The sequence below is a fragment of the Chiloscyllium plagiosum genome, chromosome 21, assembly GCF_004010195.1.
Source record: "Chiloscyllium plagiosum isolate BGI_BamShark_2017 chromosome 21, ASM401019v2, whole genome shotgun sequence".
NCBI lineage: Eukaryota > Metazoa > Chordata > Chondrichthyes > Orectolobiformes > Hemiscylliidae > Chiloscyllium > Chiloscyllium plagiosum.
The window spans coordinates 56,649,826-56,662,183 of NC_057730.1; positions in this window are offsets into that span (position 1 = coordinate 56,649,826).

The following is a 12,358-nucleotide window of genomic DNA, read 5'->3' on the forward strand; positions in this document are numbered from 1 at the left end:
GGGAAAAAAAACCTACCCGGCTGCCCCTCCGGTCTTCGTCACTTCCCCCTGCTGCTCCCGCTCTTTCTGTAAAGAGAGAAAAAAACACCGCTGCCCGCTACCGGTAAGTAATTTTAAAACAAACTGTCTTACCTTCGCTGCTGCTCGCACTCAAAGTGCAAATATGATAGAAATCTTCATTAAGATGGAGAGTGACACAATTACATCTGAAACTAGGGTCCTGGACTTAAACAAAGCTAACTTTGACAGTATGAGGCCTACTGTTAAATAACACATGGATGAACTTCAACAATTATACATCCTTGTCGGATGTAAGAGTAAAACAAGGAAAGTGGCTCGATCATGTCTAATAAGGGAAATCAGGATCAGTGTTGAAGCCAAACAGGCGGCATATAAATTGTTCAGAAAAAGCAGCAAACCTGAGGACTGGGAGAAATGTAAAATTCAGCAGAGGAGGACAAAAGGGTTGAATTCAGAAAGAGAAAATAGAACATGAAAGTAAGCTTGCAGAAAACATAAAAACTGACTGCAAAGGCTTCTATAGATTTGTGAAGAGAAAAAGAACTGGTGAAGACAAATGTAGGCCCCTTGAAGTTAGAATCAGGTCAATTCCTAACGGGCAGCAAAGGGATGGCAGAGCCAGTTGAACAAATACAACACAAACAATCTTTTGGAAATGCCAAGGGACAGAGGGTCAAGCATGAAGGAGGAACTGAACGGAATCCTTATTAGTCAGGAAATAGTACTAGGGACATTGATGGAATTAAAACTTGATAATTCACAGGGCCGAGGCCTTTCAGCCCAAATACTTAAGGAAGTGGTCCAAGAAATAGCGGATGCATTGGTGCTCATTTTTCAGCATTCTGTCGATTCTGAAAGCGTTCCAATGGACTGGGGGGTAGGTAATGTAATCCCACTCTTTAAAAAAGGAGAGAGAGGGAAAATGGGGAATTATAGGCTGGTTAGTCTGACATCAGTGGTGAGGGAAATGCTGCAGTCAATCATTAAGGATGTGATAACTGAACATTTGGAAAGCAGTGTCAGAATTGGTACAAGTCAGCATGGATTCACTAAAGGGGATTCATGCCCGAAAAAACTTCTGAAATGTTTTAAGGATGTGACCAGTAGAGTGGACAAGGGGGAATCAGTAGATGGTGTGTATCTGGACTTTCAAAAGGCTTTTGACAGGGTTTCACACAAGCGCTTATTTTGGAAAATTAAAGCTCATGGTATCGGAGGTAATGTATTGACACGGATACACGGATAGAGAACGTATTGGCAGGCAGGAAGCAGAGAGTTGGAATAAACAGGTCTTTATCAGTGTGAGAGGCAGTGACGCATGGGGTACCGCAGGGTTCAGTCCTGGGACCCCAGCTGTTCACAATATACATTAACAATTTGGACAAAGGAATTGAAAGCAATATCTCCACATTTACATATGACACTAAGCTGGGAGGCAGCGTGTGCTGTGAGAAGGATGCTAAGAGGCTGCAGGGTGACAGACTGGCTGTGTGGGCAAATCAACGAGGTAAAAACAATGACTGCAGATTCTGGATTAGTGGTGCTGGAAGAGCACAGCAGTTCAGGCAGCATCCAAGGAGCAAATACTTGGCAAATGCAATATAATGTGGATCGATGTGAGGTTATCCACTTTGGTGGCAAAAACAGGAAGGCAGATTATGACCTGAATGGGAGCACTTTCGGGAAAGGTGAGGTGCAGCGAGACTTTGGTGTCTTGGTGGAACAGTCACTGAAGGTTGGCATGCAGGGGTAGCAGGCAGTGAGGAAAGTTAATGGCATGCTGGCCTTCATAGTGAGAGAATTGGAGTATTGGAGTAAGGATGTCTTGCTGCAGTTATACAGGGCCTTGGTGAGGCCACACCTTGAGGATTGTGTGCAGTTTTGGTTTCCTAGTCCGGGGAAGGACATCCTTGCTACTGAGAGAGTCCAGTGAAGGTTCACCAAACTGATTCCCAGGATGGCAGGACTGACACATTAAGAAAGACTGGATCGACTGGGCTTGTACTCGCTGGAATTTAAAGATTGGTGGGGGGAGGGAATCTCATAGAAACATAGAAAATCCTGATGCGACTGGACAGACTAGATGTAGGAAGAATGTTCCCGATGTTGGGAAAGTTCAGAACTAGGGATCATATTCTAAAAATAAGTGGTAAGCTATTCAAGAGTGAGATGGGGAAGAATTTCTCCACGCAGAGAGTTTCCTCCAATGCTCCGGTTTCCTCCCATAATCCAAAGATGTGCAGGCATGTTAAATTGCCCATAGTGCTAGGTGCATTAGTCAGAGGGAAATTAGTCTGGGTGGGTTACTCTTCGGAGGATCAGTGTAGACTGGTTGGGCTGAAGGGCCTGTTTCTGCACTGTAGGGAATCAAATCTAATCTACTTTCTTTGCGATTATGGTGCTTAATGGTTTGCTTACTCTGTGTTTCATTACACTAGTCTGATTACTGATCTTTGTAACTGTGCTTGATTGCTTAAGCCTATCGGCCAAGAAACAGAGTCAAATGACTGACACTCAAAGGAAACATTCGAGAAGACCAGGGAGTCTTGTAAACTCTGCATGGAACTTCTGTAAAATTCTAAGATGTTGAAAGATTTGTAAATAAAGTGTTTGGATTTAGACCTAGTGTCATCTCTGTGTTGCTCTGGGATCAATAATATCAACTCAATCCAAAGAGTGATGTCAGTGGTTTGGCCAAATGCATTCCTCAGCTCACCAAAAGCAGAGAAGATGCTTATACATACCTTTGACTAATTAGCAGGATACGACGAGTGGGGGCTACAGGGATCTGTGTTTGGCCTCAATGTTTTACAATTTATTTCATCGACTTAATCAAGAAGACCAATGCATGGTAGTTATGTTTACATTAGGACTTTACCGATCAATGTGGGTAGGTTGAGTGATGAATGAACAAAAATCTGACAGATGGAGCACAATGTGGAATAAAAAGGGAAGTTGTTCACTTTGGCAGGAAGAACAATGAAAAGCAAAGTTTAACCTAAGTGGAGAATTCTAAAGTGCAGAGGGGTTTAAGTGTTCGAGAGCATGAACATTAACACTCAGAGACAGCAAGAGGTTACTGGGATGTGATCCTTTATTATGAGAGGAATTCAATATTAGAGTTGGGATGGTATGCTTTAGTTACTCAGGGCAATGATGAGACCAAATGAGATACAGGAGCAGAAGTAGCACATTTGGCCCATCTCAGATACTGAATGTGCTTTTGGTTTTCTTATTTACAGAAAGGTATAACTGCATCGCAGATGGTTCCAGGAGGTTTATTGGATTGATCCTTGGAATGAGCAGGTTGCTTGATGAAGAGGGGTCGGACAGACTGGATTGAAACATGTCAGATCCTGAACAGTCCTGACATGGTGGATGCGACTGGATATTGTAGGTGAGTCCAGGTCTAAGGGGCATGGTTTATAAATCAGGGGGTCACCCTTTTCAGACAGAGATGCAGAAGATGTTTTGTTCCTTCCTAGGTTTCTGAAGTGGCTACGGGACACTGCCGGCAAAGTAAGGATTTCCAGACCTAACCCTGCACCCTGTCACCGCTGAAACCAAGACTGAAGTTGATGTGTCACTGCCATAGCAAGGAGGGAGAGACCAGACCCACCAAATCACCAATACTATACCATCACCACTTTAGTCAGTGTTCCGTTGTCACCAACAGCCATGAGGTATGAACCAGAACAACTATAAGTTGCCATCACTACACCCCCTGCCGCACTGCCAGCAGGAGGAATGGACCACACCCACCAATGGTGGAGCCTTCGCTAGAGCCATGGTCACTATGGTCACGAGGAATGGACACCGGGATCCATCACACTGGCACAAGCTCTCACAACCATCCTCCTCCACCACAGTCACGGAAAAGAAGCAAAAGTAAACCTTGATACAAAGGAGAAACGACGAAGCAAAACAAAAATAAACCAAAGAACAAAGAAGGATACGGCTGGCCAGGTGAGCAGGAGAGTACAGGCACAGAGCCCAGACATTTCCAAACCCGCTACTGCCGCCAACTTGACAGGTGCTATATAAATGGAAATGCTTATTTTTCAGTTTGGTAATGAAACTTTATCTTGGGATATTTTTACGGGTTTGTGGGGTACACTTTGCAGAGTTATCAAGAAGGTTTCTTCATCTGGAACAGCTAAAGAAGTTTGGTGGGATATGGGCTAATTGCAGACAAGTGGGACTAGATAAAGTTGGGATATCTGGTCGGCATGGATGAGTTTGACCAAAAGGTTTGTTTCCATGCTGTACATCTCCATGACTCTCTAACTCTTAAGTCACCTCTCAACTTTCTTCTCTCTATTGAAAATAATCTCAGTTTCCTCAGCCTTTCCTCATAAGACCTTCCTTCCATACCAGACAACATCCTAATAAATCTCCTCTGAACCCTTTCCAAAGCTTCCACATCCTTCCTATCAACCCTATTTTTTGCTTTGACAGACATGGAATACTGATTGTTGAAGACTGTATCAATTCATCTGCATTGGACTGTAGACCATTACTGGGTTAAGAATACAGAAAAGGCTAAAGAGACAGGTTATCTCTGGTCCCATTACCTTTTAATGACCAATAACAGAGCTGAATCACTTCAATATTTCTGACAGCTCATATGTCACCAGAAACAAGATATTAAAATCTGGGAGTCAGAAACAAATTCAAAACTGGCAAACCAGAAATAAAGCTATCGATTGGGAGAGGTATTAGATATATAGATGAGATACATTGGTAGAGAGTATCTATTGATAGAGAGCCATGAGGGTGTATAGACTGTGGATTCAGGATGTAGTTTGACTGAGACACAAACTAGATCTACTCTGTATGTTGTCTCATGAACGTGGAAAGCTCATTGAAAATTATTTCCAAGCTGAGTATCTGACTATCCTTCTGAATCCAACTTGTTCTGTATTGACCTGCAATAATCAAGAAAGAACTGGATTCCTCTGGGCCTCAATTTTGAGAGAGTTCAGAAGCTAGGGACTGAGGGGCTTGGGAGGGGGAGTGGGGGTGCTGAGAGGTCATCCTGAAGGGGAAGACACCCACGTAAAGGACCTCATTGGACAAAACCTCCCCCTTTATGGTGTGCCAATGGCCTAATGGTATTATTGCTAGATCACTAATCTAGAGATCTAATGCAAAATCTGACGTTAAATGTTTAAGGATGACCGTGTTACCTCTAACAATCACAGCTGCCCCACAGCCAATTAGCACAGTGTGCATTAGCCTCATTCAAGTGGATGCAGAATGAGCCAATCTGATAGGTCAGTGCCTCTGAAATCCCAGCAGTACATTGGGAGACTGGATAAAGGGCAGTTCTTGTCCACGTCTCTTGTTTATGGAGATGTCAGACCTTTTATTGTTTTCTTTATTTGTTTATGGGGTGAGTATTTATTGCTCATTCCTTACTGGGGTCAACCATATTGGTGTGGGTCCAGAGTCACACATTGGCCAGTCCAGGTAGGGATGTCAAAAAACCTCCAAAGAACTGCAGCTGTCGGAAATCAGAAACAAAACCAGAAATCACTGGAGAAATTCAGCAGGTGTGGAGAGAAAGCAGAATTAACATCTCAGCTTGAGTGACCTTTCTTCAAGATGACTGTTTGTTTCCCTAAAAGACATTGTTAGAAGTCACAATCCATCAGGTTCATTTGAAATCACAAGCTTTCAGAGCATTAAAGCATCTCAACTGACAAAAGGCCAGCGCTCTTGTGAAAGCTTGTGATTTCAAATAAACCTGTTGGACTCTCACCTGGTGTTTTGAGGCTTCTGACCTTGTCCACCCCAATCCAATACCAGCACTTTCAAGGTAAAGGACAGGAATGAACCAGATGGGTTTTTCCAACGATTGTTTCATGGTCATCATTAGATGATTCATTCCACTGTTTACCATGGTGGGATCCAAACCCAGGTCCCCAAAACATTACCTGGCTCTCTGGGTTAATAATAAAGGCAATAATACCCAAGGTCATCGCTTCCCATCCCTTACGTAATAATGAACGTATTATATGGCTTATCCTCCTTCAGCAACAAAGTGATGTACTTTATACTGTTTACGTTAGAATTTTATACACATCAAACCGATATCCCCGGTCAAAATCTGTGTAAAATCCAGAGGAATGCTTCAGAACTGAACTCTTCAGCAAATCGCCTAGAATCTCCTCAATAACAGAAATATGGTTTTGATATGAAAAGACACATAATTGCGGAACTTTACGAAGCATCGACACTCTTACGAGACACCAAGCTGACACATTTGTCTTTTGGTTTCTTTCTGTCTCTGGCTCTGTCTTGATTTACACCTTCATCACCTGCTCCAGTGCCTGACTGACAGATGGGCCGAGTACGTGTTGACAGGAATGATTGGTCGGTGTGTTGAAATTTTAATTTCATTTTTGATTTGCACAGGATCCCGTTCTGAGTAATGTGGCAGATACTGTGCTGAGGTTATTGAGTTTGCTTATGTTGATGGCTCATTTTCAATGTGACAGGTTTCTCTAATAACATGCACAGAACTAAAGACATCAATCCTTTACTTTCCTTGTCCTAGCTTTTTTCGTTGCTGTATCTGAGATCAAGCAAATTCCGTAAGGATAATAGAAATAGTTAGCACCCACAGACATTTTGGAAAGTCAATTGTACACAGTGCCAAGATAGAATCATCTAGCAATCTCTGGTTAGGATGACTCAGTGCTACAAGTTCCATCTGTGCAGTAATGTCTATATCTCAACCAGATGTCAGGGGCTTGAACACAGGGTCTGCCTGTCAATCAAGTGTTCTTGTCACTGTTGGTGTGATGATTGCTAGTTTTTCACTTCAGGAGTTTGATGGAACAGTGGGATATGGAAAGCAAGGCTTGCATTACACAATGTCTCATTACATCTGTCGGAAAAGACTCAACGTTGAAACATTTTGAAATGTAATGACTGCTTGTTAAGTGGGAAGCAGAGCAGGATTCCTGATTTTGGGTGACTGCATAACTGATTACATATTAAGGAAAATGTGATTTCTTCCCACCGCCAAATGTTCTTTCTTTTCCTTTGGGCTGTGTGATGCCTGTTGGAACAGAAGTGAACTCACAGTCCCTCCAAACCAGTTGCAAATTATTATCCCTAAGCTTCAACTCTGAGATGGCAATGCTTGTTCCAATGCTGGGAGCATAGCATCCAAAATCATTCCAAAGAGGCTCGTCACCAAGTTTCCCTTTATTTACAGACAGAGAGTTCCTTCCACTGACCCAGCTCCCTCAGAGCCAACTCTCAGAGTGAACAGAACCCCTGACACTCCTGTTTCTTATTTTATCCCCAGCACCCATGGTGTGTGTGTGTGCAGGTGTGAGACACAGTGGAAGACACAAAGTGCACCAATCTTTATTCGATTTCCACCACCAGGAAGATAGGAAAACACCCGGGTGGCCAGTGACAAACACTGCCCTTCACATCAAAGGGCAGTGCTGTGTGATCAAAACAGTGAAGGGGAGGGTAGGGACTAAATCAAAATAGAATTGGACGGAGAAATGATGCACTCCACTCCCTGCGGCACCCACCTCTCCCTGAACAACTCCAGGGCGTTGGTCGCTCCTGCGGTTGCAAGGGAAGGTGCCGGGAGTGGAGGTTGGGTTGGTGGGGGGTATGGATCTGACAAGGGAGTCGCGGAGGGAGTGGTCTCTACGGAAAGCTGATAGAGGAGGGGAGGGAAATATATCCTTGGTGGTGGGGTCCGTTTGGAGGTGGCGGAAGTGACGGCGGATGATGCGCTGGTCCCTCAGAGCCAACTCTCAGAGTGAACAGAACCCCTGACACTCCTGTTTCTATCTGTCAGCCAGGGCTCTCTGATTGGACCAGGTTAACAGCCCCAATCAGGGAACTCAGATTCTATGCGGTCCATCTGGTTGATCCTGTTACAGTCACCACATCCCTCCCCCTCTGAGCCTGGGGGTGTAGGCCTAATTTTTTTCTTGTAGCTACTGCTGGGGTGGTTCCGCACAGCGTCCAGTTCCTCTGACTCTGACTCTGACACAGGCAGTGTGTACCAGCCCATAGCCTGCCTCTTGTCTTCGGAGTGTTTCAGAAGGTATTCATCCTTTTCTTCAGCTGGTAAAGGTGTGAAGACTGCATCATCCATCCGTGTCGATCTCAGACTCTGAGGTTTCTTGGACACTAGGTGGAGGGTGAGAACCCTCTGACAGTCTTTCTGGATGTTCTGAGGGGCCGGGTATGTTTTGCTCCTGCCCTGTTTGTGAGTTTGCAGATTTTGCGTGGTCCACGTGCTTGTTCAGGGTGGTCTCACCAACCTGAATGTTGTCTATCACGGGACCTGACCTCGTATCAACTATGCTTCTTACCCATGCAGGGCCATTCCTGTGGTATCAGCACACCGATATAAACAATCTCTCTCACTTAACAGAGTCTTGTGTCCAGCATTAGCATCACCCTCCCACCCTGGGTCTGGGAATATAAGGTTTAACCTGGTGCAGAATCTTCTCCCCATTAGCAACTCTGCCGGAGCTATCTTGTAGTTGCATTAGGGTTAGTCCTATAATCAAATAAGGACCGGGACAGTTTGGTGTTGAGTAAAGCTGGATACTGCTTCTTTAAGCCTGCCTTCAAAGTTTGGACTGTTCTTTTTGCCAGACCATTGGATGATGGATGGCATGGAGCTGTCCTAATGTGCCAAATGCCATTCGACTTTAGGAAATACTCCAATTCCCTGCTGGTAACTAATGGCCCAATGTCTGTGACCAACACTTCCAGGAGTCTGTGTACTGCAAACGATGCTTACAGTTTCACTATCATCATCCCCGTGTTTGACAAATGAACTCTGTATATGTCCAGGCACTTTGAGTGGGCACCCATAAATCTAAGAACATTGAGCCCATGAAAGGACCTGCATAGTGGACGTAAAATGAGTCCAGAATTTACCTGAATGTGGAATTATGTGACATCCACCTATTGCTACAAAATCCAATAGCCTCATGGTCTTCAATCTGATTCTGTTCCACCCAACATTAAGAGGCAACCACGGAATATTCAGGATCAGGTCTCCTCGATGATGTTCTTCTCCCTAATCCTGGAACTGCCGTTGTCACCCACAGAGATAACTGATCTGCATACAGCCCAGACCCTGAGCCAGAATGTACAACTTGTACATTTCTCGACCATACCAGGTCCAAACACCTCTGCTCAACCTCACCATATTTAGATCAGTGCTTTAAGCATTATGCATATCTCGATAATATCAAGGGGTCTGAATGAAAAATAGCCTGCTCCTCAGTACAAGCATGAAAAGTGGTGTGTATCATGAAAACAGAAATGGCTGGAGAGACTCAGCATCTATGGGTAGAGAAACAGAGTTAACGTTTCATGTCCAATATGATCCTCCTTCAGAACTGAAGTGGCCGGAAAATGGTGCTTTTTGTTCAGTGGATGGAGGGGGAAAAGGACAAGTGGAACAGATGGTGAGGCTGCTCAGAGCAAAAGACAAAAGCTGTGGTAATGGTAGTCAAGGAGTGATGGAGATAGAGAATAGGTGTAAATATTCAGAGTGTAAAGGAGAGAATGGGTCTACAGACAACAAAATCAACAAGAGCAGCTCAGAGAGGATGGGGGATGTAAATGTAATGAGGACAGGGCCCTACTCAGAATCCTTGGAGCTCAATATTGAGCATTGTACATAGCTATATCTTTCACAGAGTAAAGGATGTTAGCAGCGATTTAATAAAATTGGCAAGCTGTTTATAAAACACTTGCTCTGTTGAATAAAGAGAGTATATCTTTCTCTTTGCTACAATGACATTCATTTCTGAACAGAATTATTGATGGGGCAGCCAATTTAAATCCAATGGTGGTCGTTTTACTGTTGGAAACAGTAATGAACAGGCACCACTTGATTGCCAATATACAATGAGAGCTCTTTAACTGATACACTGCTGTAATTCCAACAAGCTGATTGTGTCAGACATCATTTGTCATTCATTGCATTGTCATTAATATTGCATGAGGAAATGTGATCATATTTCAAAAGCATTAATGTTTGGTAACAATGGATATTTGTCCTCTCGAGAAGGTTGTGATGAGGGTAAACAGAAAGAACTACTTACCGCAAAGTGAAAGAGATTTGGAGACATAAAGTGACCACAGGGTTACCTCAGGAATTGTCAAAACCAGCATGAATTTGGAAAGAGAGTGAAAAACAATGGGCCAAACATTCCTAAGACCCTGGGATTTCTTCACCATTTGCTTCACGAGAATTCTGGTTATTGTCACATTGTGCCCTTTAGATCATAGAGACGTACAGCACAGAAACAGAGCCTTCAGTCCAATCTGTCCACACTGACCGGATATCCCAACCCAATCGAGTCCCACCTGCCAGCACCCGGCCCATATCCCTCCAAACCCTTCCAATTCATATCCAGATGCCTTTTAAATGTTGTAATTGTACCAGCCTCCACAACTTCCTCTGGCAGCTCATTCCATACACGTACCACCCTCTGCATGAAAAAGTTGCCCCTTAAGTCTCTTTTATATCTTTCCTCTCTCACTCTAAACCTATGCTTTCTCGTTCTGGATTCCCCCACCCCAGGGAAAATACTTTGTCTATTTACCCTATCCATGCCCCTCATGATTTTGTAAACCTCTATAAGGTCACCCCTTAGCCTCCGACGCTCCAGGGAAAACAGCCCCAGTCTGTTCAGCCTCTCCCCATAGTTCATATTTTCCAACCTTGGCAACATCCTTGTAAATATTTTCTGAACCCTTTCAAGTTTCACAACATCTTTCCGATAGGAAGGAGATGAGGATTGCATGCAATATTCCAAAAGTGGTCTAACCAATGTCCTGTACAGCTGCAGCATGACCTCCCAACTCCTGTACTCAATACTCTGACCAATAATGGAAAGCATACCAAACGCCTTCTTCACTATCCTATCTACCTGCAACTCTACTTTCAAGGAGCTATGAACCTGCACTCCAAGGTCTCTTTGTTCAGCCAGTTCTGTATCTAAATGGCGAGTTCTCCGTGAGATCTAACCCTTGCTAATCAATCTCCCATGGGGAACCTTGTCGAACGCCTTACTGAAGTCCATATAGATCACATCTACTGCTCTGTCCTCATTAATCGTCATTGTTACTTCTTCAAAAAACTCAATCAAGTTTGTGAGACATGATTTCTCACGCACAAAGACATGTTAACTATCCCTAATCAGTCCTTGTCTTTCCAAATACATGTACATCCTGTCCTTCAGGATTCCCTCTAAAACCTTGCCCACCACCGATGTCAGGCTCACTGGTCTATCATTCCCAGGCTTGTCCTTACCACCCTTCTTAAACAGGTGGCACCACGTTAGCCAACCTCTAGGCTTCTGGCACCTCATCTGTGACTATCGATGATACAAATATCCCAGTAAGAGGCCCAGCAATCACTTCTCTAGCTTCCCACAGAGTTCTCCTCTATAATATAAACTGGACCAATTCCCAGCAATCAGAATGTGCAGAAGTCCCATTTCATTGAAAGACCATGTGTATTTCTGATGAGGAATCAGAGATTGATCCCAATACATGAAGAGGCCATTGAGTTCATCGCTGCTTTGCTGACTCTCAGAAGAAGCAATTCACTGACAGTCATCCACTGCATCCCTGCAAAAACAATTAGTCCCCTCCTTGTTATCATGAAACACATTCCACAGCCTAACCACTCACTGTGTAAAAACACTTGCCCTCATGCCACAGTTGCTCCTTCTTCCACTCAGTATTCAGCGTGAATCCTATAACAATACAATACTCACACTTTCATATCGATGAACACCATAATTTGTAAACTATGAGATTTATATTGTTTCTGACTCTCTGCAGGAACAGACTTTGACTCGATGACTGACATTTCCAAACTACTAACAGCCTCCAGCCAATGGTTGATAAATGGTGCAGGAGTGAGGTAAAGAACAAAGAACAAAGAAAATTTACAGCCCAGGAACAGGCCCTTCGGCCCTCCAAGCCTGAGCTGATCCAAATCCACTATCTAAACCTGTCGCCTAATTCCCAAGCATTTGTATCCCTCTGCTCCCCACCTACTCGTGCATCTGTCCAGACACATCTTAAATGAACCTACCGTGCCTGCCTCTACCACCACTGCTGGCAACGTGTTCCAGACACCCACCACCCTCTGTGTGAAGTACTTCCACGTGTATCCCCCTTAAACTTTCCACCTCTCACCTTGAAAACGTGACCTCTCGTTATTGAATCCTTCACCCTGGGAAAAAGCTTGTCTCTATCCACCCTGCCTATACCCTTCATGATTTTGTAAATCTCAATCAGGTCCCCCCTCAAT